At 39.6% G+C, this 12692-nt stretch overlaps 1 protein-coding gene across 8 annotated transcripts in view; it reads left to right on the top strand.

Annotated features, from left to right (window-relative positions):
• FGGY (FGGY carbohydrate kinase domain containing) overlaps positions 1-12692 on the top strand; it is a 497520-nt gene that overhangs the window by 3798 nt on the left and 481030 nt on the right. The window lies entirely within an intron of this gene.

The following is a 12692-nucleotide window of genomic DNA, read 5'->3' as shown; positions in this document are numbered from 1 at the left end:
TTTTATATTACATCCAGGATCTATTTTATGTTAATCTGTAGAAAAAGATATGGACAAGCTTTATTTTTTGCATATGGTGTCAGCTGTTCCAGTACCATTTGATAAAAACCCTATCCTCTCATGAAGTGTCTTTGTACCTTTGAACAGAATCATTTTACCATATGTATATGTGGACCCATTTTTGCATGTTTTATTTCATTACATTGATTTCTTTGTCTATTTTAATGCTAATACCACTTAGTTTTGATGACTATAGCTTTGTAATAGATATTAAAGTTAGGTGGAATATCCTTCCACTTTTTTGTTTTTAAAGTTGTTTTGGTTATTCTACACCTGTTACATTTCCATATTAATTTTACAGTCATTTCAAAATAAAGCCCTGCTTAGATTTTAATTGCAATTTAGTTTAATCTATACATTAATTTGGGGAAAGAATTGATGTCTTAAATTTTGTTTTCTATCCTTGGACAGAGTATATCTATTCATTTATTTAGGTCTTCCTTAATTTCTCTCAACAGTGTCTTTTTAGCTTTCAGTAGATGGATCTTTGTTAGATTATCTGTAGGTAGTTCACATTTTTTGATGCTGTTGAAAATAATGTTGCCCTTTTGGGTTTCAGCTATCAGTTGTTTTTTGCTACTTGTATATTGACCGTGTATCTTGCCATCTTGCTAAATTACTTGTTCAGTTCTAATAACTTTTTGCTGGTACCATCAGATTGTCTATCTGATCATGTTATCTGTGAAAAAAGACAATTTTACTTCTTCCTTTCAATGAGAATGTCTTAACTTTTCTTGCCATAGTATACTGGCTAGAATCTCCTGTGCTGAGAGGTTTCATTAATCTTTTTAAATGAAGAATGGGTGTAATATTTTGTCAGTTGCTTTTTTCTGTAACTATTGAGATCATAATTTTTTCAAAGACTGTTCATATAGTCAGTTACATTCATTGAATGTTAAATTAACCTTGTATTACTGAGGTAGATCCCACTTGGACAGGACCTATTATCCTTTTTATATTTTGTTGGATTCTGTTTGCTAAAATTTTAAGAATATTTGAATCTGTGTTAATGTTTGGTAATGATACAATCTTTCCTTATATTGTCTCTTAAGTTTTGTTATCAAGATAATTCTGGCCTCATAGAATAAGCAGGGAAACATTTCTTTCTCTTCAGTTTTCTGTAAGGGTTCATGTAGAATTGACATTGTTTCTTTCTCAGATGTTTGGTAGAATTCATCAGTGAAGCCATTTGAGTGTTTTTTTTTTTTTTTTAATGGAGGAGACAGAAAAGTCAATTGACTTAATAATAGAGGACTGTGCGGATTATCCGGAGAAGGCAATGGCAACCCACTCCAGTTCTCTTGCCTGGAAAATCCCATGGGCAGAGGAGCCTGGTAGGTTGCAGTCCATGGGGTCGCTAAGAGTTGGACACGACTGAACAACTTCACTTTCACTTTTCCCTTTCATGCATTGAAGAAGGAAATGGCAACCCACTCTAGTGTTCTTGCCTGGAGAATCCCAGGGACGGGGGAGCCTGGTGGGCCGCCGTCTCTGGGGTCGCACAGAGTTGGACACAACTGAAGCGACTTAGCAGCAGCAGTGCAGATTATTTGTTTCTTCTTGAGTGAGGTTTGATAGTTTCTATTAATATATTTAAAGGAATCTGTACATATCATCTAAGGTCCTCATAATACTTTTATTATCATTTAAACATTTATAGAATCTGTTGTAATTTCATTTCCCTCATTCCGAATACTGGTTGTCTCTTTTCTCTTTATTTTCTTGATCATTCTTGCCAGAAATTTATTAATATTATGGATCTTCTGAAAGAGTCAGCTTTTTGTTTTCATTTATTCTCTTTATTATTTTTTAATTTATTGATACTTACCCTAAATTTTATTTTCTTTCTTCTGCTAACTTTGGATCCCTCTTACCCTTTTTTTTCTAATGTATTAAGGTAGAAATTAAGGTCATTTACTTGAGACATCTTTTCTAATATAGGCATTTGGGTCTGTAAATTTTTAAGTATGGCTTCAGCTGCATCCCACAAGTTTTGTTGGGTGAGATCTTGGGCAGTGAATACATTTTTATTTTCATTCGGTGAATACATTTTCTAGTTTTTTAAAGTGTCTTTTTGACCTATGGTTTACAGAAGTGTGTCAGTCGGTCTCCAAGTATTTGAGGATGTTCCACATATCTATTATTGATTTATAATTTAGTTCCATTTAAGTCACAGAAAGTAGTTCATATGATTTGAATTTTTTTAACTTTTTGAGACTTGTTTTATGACCCAGAATGTGGTCTGTCTTTGTATTAGGTTGGTGCAAAAGTACTTGTGGTTTTACAGTGTTGAACTTTGCTATTTGATACTGAAATACATTCTTAATTCTGGTTATGTTATATGTCATTTTAATGCACATTTCTCACTTTATTTCTATGTTAATGACTTATTACTTACTGTTTATTTTATATTTATTTTAGACTAGGGAAATGATGTTAGATAAAAAAAAGTGAATTCAAGTGATTTGCTTATTCGAATTTGCTTATTCAAAGTGAGTCATAAAGCAACATAGACAACTCAGCATCAGCAATGCATCTGGCTCAGGAACTGCTAATGAGTGTACAAGAAGCAGTCGTGGTTCAAGAAGTTCTGCAAAGGAGATGAGAGCCTTGAAGATGAGGAGCATAGTGGCCATCCATTGGAAAGTTGACAGTGACCAGTTGAGAGGATCATCGAAGCTGATGCTCTTACAGCTGCATGAAAAGTTGCCCAAGATCTCAGTGTTGACCATCCTACATTCATTCGGTATTTGAAGCAGATTGGAAAGGAAAAAGGTTGATAACTGTGTGCCTCATGAGCTGACTGAAATTCAAAAAAATTGTCATTTTGAAGTGTCATCTTCTCTTATTGTATGCAACAGCAACAAACCATTTCTTGATTGGATTGTGATGTGTGGATTTTATATGGCAACTGGAAGTGACTAGCTCAGAGGTTGGACCAAGAAGAAACTTCAAAGCACTTTCCAAAGCGAAACTCGCACCAGAAAAAGGTCATGGTCACTGTTTGGTGGTCTGTTGCTGGTTTGATTTACTTTCAGTTCAGTTCAGCTGCTCAGTCGTGTCCGACTCTTTACCACCCCATGGGCTGCAGCACATCAGGCCTCCCTGTTCATCACCAACTCCCAGAGTTTACCCAACCTCATGTCCATTGAGTTTGTGATGCCATCCAACCATCTCATCCTCTGTCGACCGCTTCTCCTCCTGCCCTCAAACTTTCCCAGCATCAGGGACTTTTCAAATGAGCCAGCTCTTCACATCAAGTGGCCAAAGTATTGGAGTTTCAGCTTCAGCATCAGTCCTTGCAATGAATATTCACGAGTGATTTCCTTTAGGATTGACTGGTTGGATCTTCTTGCAGTCCAAGGGACTCTCAAGAGTCTTCTCCAACACCACAGTTCAAAAGCATTAATTCTTAGGTGCTCAGCTTTCTTTACAGTCCAACTGTCACATCCATACATGACAATTGGAAAAACCATAGCCTTGACTAGACGGACCTTTGTTGGCAAAGTAATGTCTCTGCTTTTGAATATGCTGTCTAGGTTGGTCATAGCTTTCCTTCCAAGGAGTAAGGGTCTTTTAATTTTATGGCTGCAATCACCATCTGCAGTAATTTTGGAGCCCCTAAAAAATAAAGTCTGTTACTGTTTCCACTGTTTCCCCATCTATTTCCCATGAAATGATGGGACCAGATGCCATGATCTTAGTTTTCTGAATGTTGAGCTTTAAGCTAACTTTTTCACTCTCCTCTTTCACTTTCATCAAGAGGCTTTTTAATTCCTCTTCACTTTCTGCCATAAGGGTGGTGTCATCTGCATATCTGAGGTTATTGACATTTCTCCCAGCAATCTTGATTCCAGTTTGTGCTTCTTCCAGCCCAGCATTTCTCATGATGTACTCTGCATAGAAGTTAAATAAGCAGGGTGACAATATACAGCCTTGACATATTCCTTTTCCTATTTGGAACCAGTCTGTTCCATGTCCAGTTCTAACTGTTGCTTTCTGACCTGCATATAGGTTTCTCAAGAGGCAGGTCAGGTGGTCTGGTATTCCCATCTCTTTCAGAATTTTCCACAGTTTATTGTGATCCACACAGTCAAAGTCTTTGGCATAGTCAGTAAAGCAGAAATAGATGTTTTTCTGGAAGTCTCTTGCTTTTTCCATGATCCAGAGGATGCTGGCAATTTGATCTCTGGTTCCTCTGCCTTTTCTAAAGCCAGCTAACATCTTGAAGTTCATGGTTCATGTATTGCTGAAGCCTGGCTTGGATAATTTTGAGCATTACTTTATTAGTGTGTGAGATGAGTGCAATTGTGCGGTAGTTTGAGCATTCTTTGGCATTGCCTTTCTTTGAGATTGGAATGAAAACTGACCTTTTCCAGTCCTGTGGCCACTGCTGAGTTTTCCAAATTTGCTGGCATATTGAGTGCAGCACTTTCATAGCATCATCATTTAGGATTTGAAATAGCTCAACGGGAATTCCATCACCTCCACTAGCTTTGTTCGTAGTGATGCTTTCTAAGGCCCACTTGACTTCACATTCCAGGATGTCTGGCTCTAGGTGAATGATCACACCGTCATGATTATCTGGGTCGTGAAGATCTTATTTGTACAGTTATTCTGTGTATTCTTGTCGCCTCTTCTTAATGTCTTCTGCTTCTGTTAGGTCCATACCATTTCTGTCCTTTATTGTGCTCATTTTGCATGAAAAGTTCCCTTGGTGTCTCTAATTTTCTGGAAGAGATCTCTAGTATTTCCCATTCTATTGTTTTCCTCTATTTCTTTGCATTGATACCTGAGGAAGGCTTTTTTATGCTCTCCTTGCTATTCTTTGGAACTGTGCATTCAAATGGGTATATCTTTCTTTTTCTCCTTTCCTTTTTGCTTCTCTTCTTTTCACAGCTATTTGTAAGCCCTCCTCAGACAGCCATTTTGCTTTTTTGCATTTCTTTTTCTTGGAGATGTTCTTGATTCCTGTCTCCTGTACAATTTCATGAACCTCCATCCATAGTTCATCAGGCACTCTATCTATCAGATCTAGTCCCTTAAGTCTATTTCTCACTTCCACTGTATAATCACAAGGGATTTGGTTTAGGTCATACCTGAATGGTCTAGTGGTTTTTCCCCACTTTCTTCAATTTCAGTCTGAATTTGGCAATAAGGAGTTCATGATTTGAGCCGCAGTCAGCTCCTGATCTTGTTTTGCTGACTGTATAGAGCGTCTCCCTTTTTGGCTGCAAAGAATATAATCAATCTGATTTCGGGGTTGGCCGTCTGGTGATGTCCTTTAGCTTCCTGAATTCCAGTGAAACCATTACATCTGAGAAGTATGTTCAGCAGATGGATGAGTTGCACCAAAGACTGCAATGCCTGCAGCTGGCACTGGTCAACAGAAAGGGCCCTCTTCTCCACAAGAACATCTGACCACACGTCACACAGTCAGAACAAACTGAACTATGAAGTTTTGCCTCAGCTGCAATATTCACCTGACCTGTTGCCAACTGACTACCACTTCTTCAAGCATCTGAAAAATTTTTTCAGGGAAAATGTTTCCACAACCAGCAGGATGCAGAAAATACTTCCCAAGATTTTGTGAAATCCTAAAGCATAGATTTTTATGCTACAGGAATAAACAAACTTAAGTTTCTCATTGGCAAAAATGTGTTGATTATAATGGTTCCTATCTTGATTAATAAAGATGTGTTTGAGCCTAGTTATAATTTAAAATTCATAGTCCAAAACTACAATTACGTTTGTACCAACCTAATAAGTATTCCATGTGCTCTTGAAAAGAAATTCTAGTATAAAGTTTTTTCTTCTAGTTCTTCAAATCTTGCTCTGCTGTCTCATAGCTTACATTATTTCTGTTGACATTCTCACATTTTTTTTTTTTACATAATTTGCCATCTCCACCCTGACTGCTTTTAAGATTTCTCTTTACTATTGGTTTTGAACAATTTGGTTATGATGTTGCTTGGCTGAGTTTTCTTTATATTTCTTTTGCTTGGGGTTCATTTATATTCTTGAATATGTGTTCTTATAGTTTTCATCAAATTTGGAAATCTATAACCATTATGTTTAATGTATTTCTCCTGATCCCTTCTTTGTTCTCTCCTTCAGGCATTCCCATTTCACATATATTAGGTCACTTAAGTTTTTCCACAGCTCACTGATGCTCTATTTAAAAAAAATCTTTTTTCTCTTTGTTATATTTTTGATAGTTTCTATTACAATGTCTTGAAGGTCACTAATCTTCGGTGTTATGTAATCTCATACAGTCAGCTTTGCATCTCAGATATTTTAGTTTTCATTTTTATAATTTCAGCTTGATTCTTTTAAGAACCTTGTATGTCTGAACTTTTAAATTCACCCTTTAGCTTTTTGAGCATAGGACTTTCACGTATAACTGGCTTAATATCTGCATCAACTCATTCTATCAGATAGGTCAGTTCTGGGTTGGAGTCCATTGATTTTGCTCGTTTTAAGTCGTATTTTCCTTCTTTGCATGCTGCTAATTTTTGAATGAATACCAGACGTTATGTGTTTTACCTTGTTCAGTGCTAGATATTTCTGTATTTCTGTAAACACACTTGATCTTTGTTTTGCAGCATGTCTAAGTTATTTGGAAGCAGTGTGATCCTCTTGCGTCCTGCTTGAGCTTTGTTGAGTGGGACTAATGCTTCTTCACTGCTGAGCTAAAGCCCCTCCGTGTACTTGCCCCCAAGCCCTGTCAGTTATGAGGTCTTCCTCGCTGGCTGGTGTGAATCGCCTCTATTCCTGGCCCTGTGTGAAGTCCACTGATTGTTCACTCTCATCCTTTGGAGTCTTCTGGCTCAGATCGTGTCTTCACATGTGTACAGTGACTGCTACGGTCCTGAATAGTTGACGAGCACACCTTCGGGGCACCTTTCCTATCTCCTACTTTGCCCCAAGAATTCTAGCCTCCTTGCTCTGCACAGACTCCTAGCTCTCGCTCAGTTCAGGAAACTGCAGGCCTTGGTGTGGATTTTCTCTTCCTGTGTCCAGGTCCCAGGCATTCAGCTTGAACAATTTCAGGATACCTCTTTTTCTCCCCATCTCTCTGACATCACTGTATTTTGTTGCCTGATGTCCAGTATCCTGAGAACCTTTGTTTCCTGTATTCGTTATTTTAGTTATTTAAGGTGGGAGGGTAAATATGGTGCCCTTTACTCCATCTTGGCTAGAAGTGGAGGTCTTCACCTGGAAATTTTGAAGAAAATTTTAAAAGAGACTACTAGAGTTTCTGAGGAAGGGAATTTGAGTTATTCAGGCACTTTTCCTGCTTGAGGACTGAAAGGGCACAGTGAAGGAATAAATCAGAAGGAAAGACACCCTTAGATTTGTGTAATTTTAAGTACAGGAACTATTTAGAAAGATGAGGGCAGCATGAATGCCTAGAGCTAATATTAGTGGTATTATACCTTTCTACTTAAGCAGGCAAGGGATGGAGAACTCAAAAGGAGAAATCCCGTGGAGAAAGCTGCCTTGAGAGGATCTGATATCTTGAAGAAATGCAGCAGGTTCGGAACCCGGACCTTACTTTCCTTCTTCCTTTAAGGTCTCTGCTAATGGCTCTCCATGGGCAAAACCAACTAGAAGATAAAAGGGTTAGAGAGCCTTAGAGGTCAGACTGTAATCCCCAGGACACAGGGTAGACAGAAAAGGGTTGAGTGTGAAAGAGGTGGGTAAACAGAGAATAACCTGCAAAGGGAATCACTGATACTTTTTAGATTGCCGGCTACAATGTCGGGGTGGTTGGTGGTGCCACTTGGTGGGAAAGAAGAGAAAAGGCACAGTATGTTCGGGCAGAAGTAGGTTTGACACAAGGAAAAACAATGAGATGGTTTTTCCTGGAAGTCCTACAACTATTGTTTTAAATTGTTTAGAAGGTCCTTATAAACATGGATGATGAAGCAGAGTTTATATAGCAAGTACATATACAGTGATTTGTGTGGGGACTGGGTTTAGGAAGAGTGGGGAAAATAAAGTACAAATCATTCAGCCTAAATTTATGTGTTGTTGCCTGTCCCTTGGGCCATCTGGATTTTGGGCCAATTACACTGAAATCTGGTTCGGATTTTATGCAGCAGCATAGGGGATAAAAGTTGAGAAGACAGGTGATAAAATCAAGTGTGATTTAGATACACCAAACTCAGTATAATTTATCAGGTTCTGGGATTATAGACTTATGTGGCCAACGTTGATATTAGAGTATGGCTGTTTTAAATCATCATGCGACATAGTGGAAGGAGCATGGGTTGAAGTCCCTCTCTTGTTTTTTACTGACTCTGTGACATTGGGCTGCTGCTGCTAAGTCACTTCAGTCGAGTCTGACTCTGTGCGACCCCATAGATGGCAGCCCACCAGGCTCCCCCGTCATAGCTTTTCTTCCAAGGAGCAAGTGTCTTTTAATTTCATTGCTACAGTCACCATCTGCAGTGATTTTGGAGCCCCCCCCAAATGAAATCTGTCACTGTTTCCATTGTTTCCCCATCTATTTGCTGTGAAGTGATGAGACTAAGATGCCATGATCTTAGTTTTCTGAATGTTGAGTTTTAAGTCAACTTTTTCACTCTCTTCTTTCACTTTCATCAAGAGGCTCTTTAGATCTTCACTTTCTGCCATAAGGGTGGTGTTATCTAAGGGATGCATATCCAAGGGCTGCTGCTACTGCTAAGTCACTTCAGTTGTGTCCGACTCTGTGCGACCCCATAGACGGCAGCCCACCAGGCTCCCCCATCCCTGGGATTCTCCAAGCAAGAACACTGGAGTGGGCTGCCATTTCCTTCTCCAATGTATGAAAGTGAAAAGTGAAGTCGCTCAGTCGTGTCTGACTCTTGGCGACCCCATGGACTGCAGCCTACCAGGCTCCTCTGTCCATGGGATTTTCCAGGCAAGAGTGCTGGAGTGGAGTGCTATTGCCTTCTTCAAAGGCTAGCTGACTTAAAGAGGTTAGGTGGTTTGGATGATCCCATGGGATAAAAATGTGGACGAGAGGGTGGAAGCCACATAAAGTAGATTTCAACCCAGTACAAGAATCTTCCTTAGTATTACAATAGTAGCTGCCTATTGTGAAAATTCAAGCAGAACAGAGACGGGAGATTAAAAATTGCCCTCCATGCTTCCACTGTACCTCTTTCTCTAGATGTCACTGCGGTAAGCAGGCTTTTGCATATTCTTCCTGAAATTTTGTATGTTGTTAGGTCTTTATACAGTTTAGTGATTCTTAGACTCTAGTAGCACTCAGGGTAGCCTGAAGGGTCTTAATAGCATAGGCTGTGAACCATACTCCCTAAAGTTTCTGAATTAGTAGATCTGGACTGGAGCGTGAGAGTTTGCATTTCTAACACATTGCTTGGTGGTGCTGATGCTGTTTCTCTGAAGATCACAGTTTGAGAACAACTGATGTGCTTTCCTCTTTACAGAGTTCTTACAAATGCAGTCATATTGTAGTATCTAAGAATTTGCTCTTTTACTCAATAACATATAATTAGCAATTTCCTTTAGCTCTGTCTCATTTTTCACAACTGCTTCTGTATCAGTTTTAGCAAGTCCCCTATAAATGAATGGGGCTTTCCTAATGGTTCAGCAGTAAAGAATCCAGATGCAGTGCAGGAGCCGCAGGAGATGTGGGTTTGATCCTTGGGTTGGGAAGATCCCCTGGAGGAGGGCATGGCAACACCGTCCAGTGTTCTTGCTTGGTGAATCCCTTGGATGGAGGAGCCTGGCGGGCTACAGTCCATGAGGTTGCTAAGAGTCAGACATGACTAAAGTGACTTAACATGCAGGCACTATAAATGAATACTGAATTTGTTTCCAAGGTTTTTGTGAGTGTGCCCTTGCCTTAAAAAAAAAAAAAAAAGCAGAAATGTGCATTTTTGTATATATCTTTTAGATGAACCAATCTTCAGTTCCTAGAAGGTAAATTCTTAGAAGTTACAACTCTTGGGTAAAGGGGTAGATTTGGAAAACAGATAGATATTGCCATTGTCCTAAAGGAGGATGAACCAATTATTCTCCTGTTAAGAGTATCTGAAACTGCTTGTGTCCCCAAGCTCTTGCCCAAAATGGATATTATCAGTGTTTTCATTTTCTGCCCATTTTTTTAAAGTTGTAAAATTGTATCTCAGTGTTGTTTTGATTTGCATTTCCCTCCATTTTTTTGTGAGCTTAAAGGGTCAATGTATGGATTGAATATCTTTTTCTATGAATTGCAAGTTTGTATTTTTTGCATCACATGAACAAAGGCAGCAAACTTTCATTTGAGGGATTGCTAGTAATGTTGTAAGGTTGGCATATTAGGAGTTGTGATCAGAGATGAGGTTGGGAAGTGGGGTTAGTGGTTTGGGCAGGGGCAGGAGCTTTGAGTTCCTTGTGGGCCAGATAAAGAACTTGGCCTTCACTTTGGGCAGAAGCAGCATTGCTGGTGTTGAAGCTTACACTGCTGCTCATGATAATTTTAACAGGGCCTGTTTCTGGAAAGGCACACTGTTCAGTAATCTTCAATAGCTCATTCTTTAGGCCTTTCATGTGAGGCTTTGAAGCCACCTAGCCATTCTTCATAAATAGGGTGTTGAGGGGGGTGGTAGGGCACCCCAAGAGGGAAGGGACACATGTATACTTCTAGCTGATTCATGTTGTTGTACAGCAAAAACTAACACAGCATTGTAAAGCAGTTATCCTTCAATTAAAAAATGGTCAGTAATTGTTAGCAGTAAGTAAAAATAAATTACTATATATTAATAATATATACTATATAATAATAATATAAAAATGTTTATATTAGTAAAATAATAGAGAAAAATTCTTTAAAAAATTTCTTTAAATTCTTTAAAAATTCTAAAAAATTCTTTAAAAAGGAAAAAAGCCAAAAGAGTAGGCCAGAAACCTCAGCCATCCTTAGTCTGGGTGTTGTCTTTGAGGGCAGAGTTTTACAAGATGGTGCCTGCAAGATGGTGTCTGGATTTTGTTGCTGTACCCAATACTTCTCTCCTCTATGCCTGTGTGTGCGGAAGTAGGCTACAGGTCAAGGAGGAAGAATGCCCTGGGAAGGGGTGCAGTGCTTCATACAGAAGAGAGGCTTGCGGACGGTGCTTCTAGACCTCTCCAGGGATGGAGAGTTTTTAGAGGCTTTTTATTTTAAAAGATATTCGACTATTTTATACATTAATAATTTCCTCCTCCCTCCCAGCCCAAGAATTCCCCTATTACTGCAGGACAACACGGCATGCTTCCCTCTCGGCAGAAGGAAGTAGAGGGCAGAACATTCTCAATGTCTAATGCTTCTCATAGTAGCCTGTATATAGTGACATAGGGTTGTCATTAATCAGAGCATGGAGGGGGCATTTCTGATGGTTGAGTGTCTGAGAAGTTTTCACAGGATGAACTGACTTGGAATTGTGTTCTGAGTATGCTAAGGATGAAAGCAACTTGGTTGGGAGGTGGGAAAAGTCAAGTCATTTCAGGGATGGATAAGAGTCCTGTTCTGGCCTAGACAAACGTGAATTTGAATACAGCCTCCTTCATCTTCCAGCTTTGTGACCATCCACTGGATTTTGTTCCCCTCGGGATTTTAGTGTCTTCCCCCTGTAAGTGGGGGAAGGGTGGGTGTCATAAATGTGGGTTCCTCCACTCCCTGTCTCTGCAGAGAGAATAGCTTGGTAGGGCATTTTAAAGGGCTTGGAAGGCATTTTAACAAGTAGGGAGCTGCTTTATTGGATCACAGGGATTGAAGAGAAGGCAGTGTAAGTGAGGTTTTATAGAAGAGGACATGGGAGATCCAGAGTTTAATTTGCTCTCGGGCGATGTTTGTTTTGGGAGTTTGGGAATGTCATTTGATGCGTCAGATTTTCCACCCATGATTTTGTTAGGACCTATACCGTGCATCTGGCCTCAGCATGGCTGGGTTTTGTATTTTCTCTGCGTCAGCTGTTGAGCGTTGCTTGGGTGGCTCTTGGAGGGTGGTGGGTTTTGGCCACTGCCCAGGACCGCCTCAGTGTTGATCCCTGTGGCCACCACATTGCGAGGCACGCACAAGGCTTTGTTAAGTTTGCCTGTTCTACCTGTTGGAATCCAACTTTGAATCTAAGACGACAGCCAGCTTTTCTTCCATCTGATTTAATTCCACACCCCTCATCCAGTCACCTCAGATTTGTTTTTAAAGATGGGCTCAGTCCAAAGCATGAAGATCCTCAGCGTCTTGAAAAATACTGGGCTCTGATCTAGTGCTTGGAAGACTGATGAAGACAGTAAATTGGTACTTCTTTTATCAACTTCCATCTCCGTATTCGGCCAAGGAAGGTGGAGTTGGAACAAGACGCTTGGCTTCAAGAGTATAGCCGAGATTCCACTGGCAAATGGAGCCCCCTTACTGCCACGTGCAATATTACCAGGTGCATTAGTTGCGCTTCAAGTACATAAACTAGGCACAACTTGATGCATCACTGTTTGATTTTCAAAAGTAAGATTCTTACACTAAATTGTCAACTATTTAAGATCAGAAATGATATATTTTTCCCCTTCCTATTCCTAGTGTCCTGACCCAGAGAAAGCACTTTACATTTGTTTACTGGAATTTGCGCTATTAGACATGGTGTGAATACCTAGGTATAGAT

This window comes from Oryx dammah, unplaced genomic scaffold (assembly GCF_014754425.2).
Source record: "Oryx dammah isolate SB20612 unplaced genomic scaffold, SCBI_Odam_1.1 HiC_scaffold_28, whole genome shotgun sequence".
Lineage (NCBI taxonomy): Eukaryota > Metazoa > Chordata > Mammalia > Artiodactyla > Bovidae > Oryx > Oryx dammah.
This window is presented reverse-complemented; position numbering and strand designations above follow the sequence as displayed.